The sequence below is a fragment of the Pinus tabuliformis genome, chromosome J, assembly GCF_031772625.1.
Source record: "Pinus tabuliformis cultivar Carrire ecotype Pingquan chromosome J, CPIR1, whole genome shotgun sequence".
NCBI lineage: Eukaryota > Viridiplantae > Streptophyta > Pinopsida > Pinales > Pinaceae > Pinus > Pinus tabuliformis.
The window spans coordinates 1,326,407,828-1,326,419,024 of NC_142295.1; positions in this window are offsets into that span (position 1 = coordinate 1,326,407,828).

Genomic DNA, 11,197 nt, shown 5'->3' on the forward strand with positions numbered 1-11,197 from the left:
TAACCCCTTTCAAATAAGCATACTTTTGTTTCAATTTAAAATATAAAAAAAAAATCAACAAATTTTACAAGGTCGCATTTCGGTGATTGATATGAACATGGTTTTCCAACTCTAATTCAAATCAAATACTTTCAAAACATTTGACAACGAAAAAAAAGAAAAAAAAAATTGCTCTCACTTACTCACAAATGTATTTTCACCCTTAAAGGTGTCTGTTCCGATATGTCATTGCCTCTGATCTCCAATATCGGACAACCTAGGAGATTAGCATATCACAATATCGAAATCCAACCCTTTATCGCATATCGGAGAGTGGGGATTTTGAATCATGTCACATAAAGAAAAACACCAATAGGGAATCTCTTATTTGCTAAAGTGGATTCTAATATGCCAAGTGGCCTCCTCCGATAATGCTTATTATAATACGCTGAAAACTTTTAAAAGCGTTATCACGTATGTGTTTCAGAGTTTAAATATTTTCTTATTATTATAAAGAACCAATGTTATATGTATTAGAGTTTTACTATCAGATATTTCTAAAATAATTCCTCCAATGTCATACCTCTGATATAACTCTATTATCAAAAGGTTCCTCCCACCAATAGACTACAACCACTCTATAGCTTTCCTGCCACGCAATTTTGACCAATCACGTGAGGGGAAATCTGGTTCCACCAATCATAAGCCTCCCTTGAGTAGGGTTTTTACCATCAAAAGGATAAGGTTATCCCAAAATTTCCTTTAAGTTCATAGCCTCACTCCTATGCACCTCAACAAAGCCTTCTCTCTTATTCTTGTCATGACTCGGCTAATGGACCTCGCCTTTGCATCGCGTAGTGTCTTAGCCGAAGATCTCTAGAACCTCCCTGGTTATTAGCTCTGTTGTTGCAAAGTATTCCTCGACCCAGTCTTGTCGACTATATCTCTATCTCAGAAATCTCATACACTCCCATACGTGCTCCAAGGTTTGATGATGATACCTTTGGTTACTCAGGATGATCTACGATGTTATCCCTCCTAAGCTTGGGTGATATGTTCTCCAAGGGTTTCGTGGTCGGCGAGTCTTCCCTTCCCACTAGGAAGGAATCCTACCGAAGGCGGCATAGGCACTCTTGCGTCGCTTACCTACAACGGTTTTGGTATGGACTCTTAAGAGCTTCCTACCTCTCCTACTACACGCTGATGGTGCCAGACCCTATGTTGAGCCTACAAGCAGCTCCATGGCGCTTAACGAAACCTTTTGGTGCCTCGAAAACCATCCTAAGATGTCAATAATAGATGTCCAACCTACTGATACAGCTAGGTTGCAGGCCATTTAGGAAAAGTTGGCGCCTCGTCTAATCCCAAGGGGAAACTCCCCTTGACATTAATCCAATGCTTCCCATGCAACACAACAACTTGTAACTTGGAAAACAAAAGGCATGCAAGTGGATAAAGACCCTACTATCCAACGGGTCTTCCATGTAATCTTCATATTAATAAAAGGGTCTCAGAACCCACTATCTTTCAAGTTTGATCGAACCTCTCATGGGGCGACCATGACATGTAATGAGTTTTGTCTCTTCCTTAATAAGTTATTACTCTTTGTTGTCATGCGGTTTGTTATAGCATGTGATTTTTTATGTCTCTTAAGCATCAAACATTCTATGTTTACCTTTGGCAATCATTACACACATATTTGCCTTCAACTTTTACACGCACAGATATATATATATATATATATATATATATATATATATATATATTAGTCATCCCCACATGGATGTACCACATATGCAAATATAATCAAAATAATGCAGTCCTTCAATCCAGAACCAATAGTGATATATATATATATATATATATATATATATATATATATATACATGTATTTATGTGTATATATATACACATAAATACTATACACACACACACACACACATATATATAAGTCATCCCCACATGGATGTACCACATATGCAAACATAATCAACGTAATACAGTCTTTCAATCTAGAACCAATAGTGAAATAAGAGGTTTACTCATCGGAACATTCAAAATGACACAACAAAAAACATTTGCGATATGGGTACCTCCGATCTAGAACGAATGAAATAACATAATTAACTCATTTTAATAACTGTATCGGGTCCATAATATCGAAGATAATTGCAACATTCCACAGTTTTCAAACTTGCGCTATAATAAAGCTCTGATATGGTGGACGTCAAATTACAATTAAATTAGTTTTAATATCAATATCGTGTCCATCTTGTTAGCCATTTTAGATGATGGCACATAATGGAAGTTCCGATAAATAGATGCGATCTTAGATTAAATCCAATTTTATAATTATACCGGGTCTACAAGTAAATTAATACACCATATCGAGTCCGCATATCGATATTAGAGCAAATTTGAGGTCGGAGATTATCGCATATCGCAACACACACCTTCTAGAATATCTGTGAGATATGGATCTCGGAGGAAGTTCTCTATCGCAAGTCAAATATCGGGGGGTTTCAAGTGCTATCATATAACAAAACTATTGAATCATCAACTGCGCATATATGATATCATTGTTTGTTTGTATACTTAACACATCAATGATGATACTGATCTAATCGCATAGAATAACATATATGACAAACTTGAATTAAAACAATACTTTAGCCCAAAAACACAGCATCAACGTAAAGATAATATTACCCGATACACATTCACTCTTCTCATAAGTAGAACCATTGTGGTTCCTCTTTCTATTAAGACTTTTTTACAGTTATAGTAGTAAAAACAAAAATACTTCTCGCAAAATTTCAGAAGCCCCTTTCTTCATAACAATGAAGGGGATTAACCCAGATGCGGGTGACAACACGACACATTTATGAGGTCTTGGATAATTAAGGCACCTAGCCTCGCACCTGACTGGAGGACTCAGAAAGTAGATCTCATGGTATGCGAATTTATTTGGAGGATAAGTGGAATGATGGTCGCTCAGTTAGCCATTAACGAGCGCATGGAACGAGGGCTCAAGCTCAATGCTTTATACATGGAACGGTTTATGGTTCTTCCCATTGCTTCTGGTTCTTTTTTCCTCCACCAGCTTGTATTTCCGCATCCCTGCCTCGCTCAGATAGCTTGGAAGCATGCCTGGGTTGTAGGCTCGGCCGGGTTCCTCTGTTCCCACACTCTCTCCCATCAGCTCTGCCACTCCCCTTTTCTCTGCCGCTGTGTCAATCTGAAGATGCCTCGTCGCAGAGGGGTCTCCCGCCGAGGAGGCTCCAGCGCCAATAGAGGCAGAGCCTCTAGTTCCTTGCCCCAGAATGTTATTCCCATTGCTTCGGCCTCTCCTTCCTCACCACCCTCTGGATATGCTCATCCTCTTCCGCATAATTCATTCCAAACTTCCCGGTTCACCTTCCAGAGCAGGCTCAACAGACCAGTTTTGACTGCCAGTATCACGGTTATTCTTGCTGAGGAAGAGGATAATCCTAAAAGCTCTGCCCATACCTCCTCCTCTCATTCCCAGGAAGACAGCATCGTTCAGGGGGAAATGGCGGGAGTGATGTCAAATGCAGACAATATGCAGGAAGATTGCCTGGTGCCTGAAGTTTCTACGCATCAAGCTAACTCTGATCAGCACGAAATCCTTGGTTGCGAACCGGTTCATCATGAAACCGGCATCCTCAACTTGGTCATTCCTCCAGAAGGGATTTAAGACACTGGTTTTGTTACCTGGGTGGCTTCGTCTAGCCGGGTGGATAAGGACGTGACCGATTTTCCACATCAGGACGATTAAGGCTGATTTCTCACCGACGGATGGTACCTCTGTCTTCGCTCTGCTCGCCTTTCTGCAATCTGTTTATGTTTCCTGGGTCTATGTTCATGGGTCTTAGTTTTTTTGGGTCTCTGCATACGAATATGGTCTCAAATCCTGTTTGTTTTTGGTGTGAGCCAACATGCTCTCAATATACAGCAATTAGGCTGAGTTTGGCTGGTTATGTTTTGTCTCTTTTGTCCAAGACGAGAATGTCAGTTTGTTTACCAGCAACGTCTTTGTATGCTTTTGTCAGAAGGTGTTAGACTCAGAACAAAATGGATTTTCAGAGGGTTATTGTCTAACATTTCAAGTTTTTGAAGTCTGTATCCTGAAAAGGCAATCAACAGTATATGTATGATTCAGAATATATGGCTGAGGGCTGGCCTCTGCCCCCTCTGAGGTTTCGACCTCATTGTACATAATTTTCTCTTTTTTAATAGAATTAGTCTTTACTCAAAAAAAAAAAAAAAAAAAACACAATGAAGGGGATTAAAAATTTAAAGTCGAAACCCAAATATAGAAAAGTCCATAAAATGTTGCGATGGTCCAAACAAACCACACTTAAAATATAAATACAAATTAATAGTACAGTTGTGTTACAATAAGTTGATTAAGACTTGGACGAAGATTGCTCTAGAAATCGCTGTTGAAGTTCCAATATATCTGTCATCTCCTTCAGTTCAAGTGGATGTTCAAGCCTAATGCGCATCTGTGCAGTGAATAATGCATCATTGAGAGCTGGCAACACCTGACTGATTGTATTTAGAAGACACCTCGGCATCAACCATTTCCCATGTGTTTTGACTAGGAAACGCCAATGGCATTCCAAGTCAATATTTGATAGAGATTTTATCCGCTCAGCCTTCTTCTTTGATGATTCTTGCCAAGATTTTGTCAATATTTTAACATCGAAAAACGTATCTTCTGGGCACTCCGAGATTAAATTTTACTCCAAGAGGTTGTTGTTGATTGATTGAATCATGTTGCTAGATATGTCCCTGACACTATAGATTTCCATCTCTGCATTTTTAAGCCTTATCTCCCATTCTTGGAAGACAATCTCTTTCTGAGATGTTGAAAAGTGTGCAACAAGAAATTCTTGTTGAGAGTGCAACAAGATGATGGAGCTTAGTGAAAAGAGTCGCCTTCACTAAGTGGGCCCGCAGGCTATTTTTGGCGCAAGTCTATTTTTAGACTATGTCTATTTTTAGACATATGGATAATGTCTATGGATTGCAGGTTGTTGTTTATGGATGATTGGTCAAGTTGGGAAAAATAGATGGACTTCTATTTTTGATGGAAGTGTGAGTGATCACAGTCTATTTTTAGACTGGCTGTCAAAAATAGAAAAGTCAAATATTATTGTCTCATAATAATATTTGGACTATAAACTTGATCTTATTCTCTTGGAGCACTTCAGTTTGAGCTACAGAGGTGGCACATGCAGGTGTCAGAAGGAAATACGCCTTTCTTATGAGTCAGTTGAGTTGTTGCATGCATGACTTCAGTTAAAACTCAATCGGTTGAGTTTGGTGGAGTTGATTGTGGAGTTGATGGAGTTGTGTTCAGTTTGACTTGGTTAAACTAGTTGTAGTTAGTCTAACTGCAGATAGACTAATGATGAGTTGTTAAACTAATTATTAACTCATGATGCAACTAATGAATACATCAGTTAACTCAGTTGCATGTCAGTGCATGTTCAATTCAACAGGGACAGGTGGTAGAGAATCAGATTGCTATCAGTTGTGACTATAGTTGTGCACTAGATCTTGCACAATCAAGGGATTGAGTATGCCAATGAGTTTTCTCACGTATTTGCCCAGTATTGTAGCCTTTGCTCACGTCCAACAAAGTTTGAGTGATTATTTTGAGGTGGAATACGATTTTGGGAAGCCATTCTCATCAGTTCTTGAGTAGGTATTGAGCAGTGGAGGCAGGCAAGCAGTGGAATAGATTTGGAGATCAGATCTGAGCTGTATTGTGTGTAACAGGTGGAGCTGGTACTGGATTGCTTGTGATAAGCATTGTACTTTGTAATGTTACATGATTCAATCAATATAATATACAGATAGTTGGGGTTTTTAGCGAGATGCTTTCCCCGGGATACATACTGTGTTAATGAGTTTGATTGATGCTTCTATGTGCACCTGTGAATGTTTCTGCTTCTGTAAATTGATGATCAACGTAGAGGAGGTTATGTATTATGCATGTTCTTCTTATAAGTGTATAATCAGGATAATCTCTGTGAATGTGTCATATTATTCAAAATTTCTACATGGTATCAGAGCTGCTTGATTTGTAGAAGAGATTTTTACAGGATATCAAGCAAGGATTGATCATCAGATCTATTATTCAGGAAGTGTTTACATTTTATTTCTTTAGGCAGAATCTGTAATCGGGCCAGGTAGCCTCTGGATTCATCCTTCTTTTGGAAGGTGAGATATCCGGTGAATGCCCATACAGTCGATCTCTGTACAAGAAATACTTTGTTCTCACGAATTCTAGATCAGAAGCGGTTGAGTTTTGGGCTGGTGGAATTCGAATTTAATTCAAAAGCAAGAGATAAAACTCAGAAACATTCAGTGTGAGAATGGAGACAGTATGCCCCACTATCTCATGAAGTTCACCCAATGCCGGGATGAGCTGGGAAGTGTGGGGGTGACTGTCGGATGAGGATGGTGAGTCTAGCACTCCTTGACCTTCCTAAGAGTTGGCATAGCTACCAGGACTCGGTGAATGGAAGGGAGAAACTGCCAAATTGGGAACGACTATGGTCGGATTTGATGCAGGAGGAGATTATACGGAGCACCAGAGATGGTTCTTCATCCATGCAGGATGAGGAGAACTGTGCCTTAGCGAGTAAGGTGAAGAAGGGGAAGGAGAAGGGTTTTCTTTCCGAATCTTGGTCTTCCAGTGATGGGAAGAAGGTTGACAAGTCGAAGGTGAGATGCTTTCGTTGTCATGAGATTGGTTCATGGGTCAGGAACCTGTATGCTCTTGAGGTTCAAGATGCATGCAAAGCCTTGAGCAGCAAGGCAACTGATGGAGACTTGGTGGTTGAGAGGGAGCGTATATTACCTCTCAACATGCAGAGCCAGAAGAAGTCTCAGACGATTGTGGAGGAGCCACGATTGGTGCAGTAGCTTCAGGAGATTGTGGAGGAGCCACAATAGGGGAAGCTGAGAGGAGATCGAGTAGAGACATCTACTCATCCAGAGACCTCCAGTAGGGGGAAACTTCAAGCCAAGTGGGCTGAGGGATCTCATGTAGCCATACCTCCAGGTAGGAGGTGGGGTGATGTGGATTGATCATCCCAAGGAGGAGGGGCAGGATCCTTGAGGTACCCAACCTCTTGGATGAGACCTTGCTACGGGAGCCCTAGATGTGTAGTAGCAGGAACTGACTGATTGGGTAGAGACAGATGTGGATGGAGCGGCAGAGAGAGCGACAGTGCAGGGAATCCCAGGACAGCGCATAGCTAGCAGGCTGTAGCAAGGCGAGAGGCACAAGTGTTTTGCACAATGCTAGGTGGCACAGAGAGGTGTGCAATGGTGCGAGATGCATGGAGATGTTGCAGTAGCGCAGATGTCAGAGAGGGAGCACTTGTCAGCAGTAGGTAGAGCTTCAGCATCAGAGGGTGTTTCTATCCCAACAGGGAGGTCAGTTGGGAGGTGCAGTGCGGATGCAATGCTGGGAGATAGAACCAGCAGCAGCACGGATGCAGTCAGAGATCAAAGTGACAGAGGCTAGAGCAGTCAGATACTGAAGAGCACAGAGATGCAGAGTTTCAGTCGACAGAGGCAATAGCAGTCAGAGACTTTGATGACAGAGCAAGTGGACCGGCCAGATGTGTTGCATGGAGAACATTCCAGAGTTACAGGATCGGGTTTGAGAGGAAGCCTTTCTTGTTGAGAGGGAGTGTTGAAAAGTGTGCAACAAGAAATTCTTGTTGAGAGTGCAACAAGATGATGTAGCTTAGTGAAAAGAGTCGCCTTCACTAAGTGGGCCCGCAGGCTATTTTTGGCGCAAGTCTATTTTCAGACATATGGATCATGTCTATGGATTGCAGGTTGTTGTTTATGGATGATTGGTCAAGTTGGGAAAAATAGATGGACTTCTATTTTTGATGGAAGTGTGAGTGATCACAGTGTGAGTGATCAAAGTCTATTTTTAGACTGGCTGTCAAAAATAGAAAAGTCAAATATTATTGTCTCATAATAATATTTGGACTATAAACTTGATCTTATTCTCTTGGAGCACTTCAGTTTGAGCTACAGAGGTGGCACATGCAGCTGTCAGAAGGAAATACGCTTTTCTTATGAGTCAGTTGAGTTGTTGCATGCATGACTTCAGTTAGAACTCAATCAGTTGAGTTTGGTGGAGTTGATTGTGGAGTTGATGGAGTTGTGTTCAGTTTGACTTGGTTAAACTAGTTATAGTTAGTCTAACTGCAGATAGACTAATGATGAGTTGTTAAACTAATTATTAACTCATGATGCAACTAATGAATACATCAGTTAACTCAGTTGCATGTCAGTGCATGTTCAGTTCAACAGGGACAGGTGGTAGAGAATCAGATTGCTATCAGTTGTGACTATAGTTGTGCACTAGATCTTGCACAATCAAGGGATTGAGTATGCCAATGAGTTTTCTCACGTATTTGCCCAGTATTGTAGCCTTTGCTCACGTCCAACAAAGTTTGAGTGATTATTTTGAGGTGAAATACGAGTTTGGGAAGGCATTCTCATCAGTTCTTGAGCAGTGGAGGCAGGCAAGCAGTGGAATAGATTTGGAGATCAGATCTGAGCTGTATTGTGTGTAACAGGTGGAGCTGGTACTGGATTTCTTGTGATAAGCATTGTACTTTGTAATGTTACATGATTCAATCAATATAATATACAGATAGTTGGGGTTTTTAGCGAGATGCTTTCCCCGGGATACATACTGTGTTAATGAGTTTGATTGATGCTTCTATGTGCACCTGTGAATGTTTCTTCTTCTGTAAATTGATGATCAACGTAGAGGAGGTTATGTATTATGCATGCTCCGCTTATAAGTGTATAATCAGGATAATCTCTGTGAATATGTGTCATATTATTCAAAATTTCTACATGAGATTCTTCTATCTTGGGCAGATTTTCTAATTGGCCCTTAGAGCTATTCAGCCAATCATTGAAATCATAGATTTTCTCTTCAACTTCCTTGCCATATGTCCTCATATTGAACACCTGATTCACAAACGCATTAGTTGATTAATACATCTCTTCGATAATGCCCAGGTTTAGGAAGAATAGAACCTGTTGATAAGCAAGTAGGTTATTTATCTTCCCTACTTCTTTTATGAATTCTATCGTCTCTGGATTAGCCTTCAGTTGCTCAATCTTGCACTCTAGCTCCTGTATGTGGACATCCCAAATATTCATGTTAGATTCATATTGAATCTTCAGCCCATCGAAACTGGTTTGCAATTGTGAAAATTGAGCTTTCCATTGTTGGACGATTCCTTACTTTTAATTTTCTAAATTTTGTTCAAGGTGCCTTATTCTATCATCTTTCTCCCTTAGGAGTTGTTTCACTTCTATGGCTTTGTCAATTGTTGCACTAGCATAGGCTCCTACATATTGTGATAGTCTCCCAAGATCTTCAGCAAGGGTCACTTGGGCATCTTTCCACAGTACTTCAAAAGAGGTATTTGCAGGGACCAAAGCCTGCCTTTGTTCAGTCCTTCTCCTCTTTCTCTGCCTGCTGACTACTGCTCTATGTTTCGGACTGTAAAATATGTCCAGAGGAGGAATATCCTCTATATTAAGAACAACCTCAGAGGTTGGAAAAACTGGGATGATTTCCAGATCATCATTGTCGATAGTTTCCTTAGAAGGCTCAATAGTGAACGAGCTCTTCTCAGTGATGACAAAAGTATGAGCAATTTGTGTCTACGACGAAATTTGTTGTTTTTTAGGGTCACTCTCTTTAATAAACTATTCCCAAATCCCATCCATACTTTCTTTTGTCGCTACCTTCTCTTCCTTTGATTCACTAGCTGTCGATGATTCAGTTACATGAGCTACATCTTGACTCTGAGATGTGCTTGCTCTTGTGTCTTGTTCCATGTTCTGACGATTTAGATTTAAAATTTCATTGGGAAAATGGGAAATCCTTTTAACCCTATATTGATGAAACTGTACTAATTCCTCGGGGATGAGTCGTCCTGTTTCTTCTCTTTCAACCTCTAAATAATTTAATGTTGATTGAAAGAAATCATCAAATTTATCAGGCTCGTTTGTAAACTGCTTGACCTTTGGCTGTGTTGTAACATTTTTCACTGTATCTACTGGATCATACTGTCAATTTAGAATGGTTGGAAAGTTCATCATTTGGGTTTCCTCCATCTCCTTAGTAATATTTTTGAAATTTTGTAAAGAATATAATCCACATCAATACGAAAAAACAGGTCACATTGTCTTTTTTCTTTCTTTCATGACCTTAGACAGGCCATCTCCCACAGTTTGGTAGGTTATTTCCCGGGCTAGGAGCTTATCATGGACATACAAGGGCAACACATGAGGTTGTGCAAGGCTGCCGAAAACTTGAACATAAGTAAATTATTCCTCCCAAACCATATTCCAACTAATAACGGGTCAATATTGGCTTCAACAGAGATTCTAGGGCACTTCTCACTGAAAACAAACTGGTAAATAGGAAGGATGACGCCATGGCTAATCTTGTAAAAATGGGGTCGGTATTTTGACTCCCATAGAATATCATGGTAAATGTGAATAGGCAAAGGGTCTTCAATAGTCCATTTCCATCCCATGGATGGAAAATCTGAAGTGAAACAAATACAACCCATAATGTAAGCACTCATGTAGAATGGGATAGGAACAATTTTAGTAAACTTATGCTTTTTCATATATTTTAGGATTACGTTGCTTATCTTGTTGGACAAAATAGTTACCCAGTCCATTACATAACCATCAGAGGCAACTTCAATCAGAGGTGCCCATTGGTCTGGAAACTTTTGGGTATTCTCATAGCCAAACAATCTACACATCATTGTAGCAGCAAAACAATAGGGTGCATTAATAGAGATTATAGCATACATATCCTTGTCCTCCCGGTTATGCTTGCTAGTGTCCCTTATCCATCCTCGAATGACCTCAAATTTGTGTTCACTTTCTTACATGAACTTCTCAATGAGTTGTTTATTGTATTTCTTTTGAGCTGTTGGGAGGTGGTACATTGCAGAAAAGTCTTTTACAATGAAAGAGTCGATGACTGTCTGTCTTTGGGTCATGAAGTTCATATCTGCGATGTTCATATGATCAATGACCCAGCTGATCATATCCATGTAAGACAAGATGCTTGGGCGAGCGCCAATTCTATGGAGAAACGAATTGG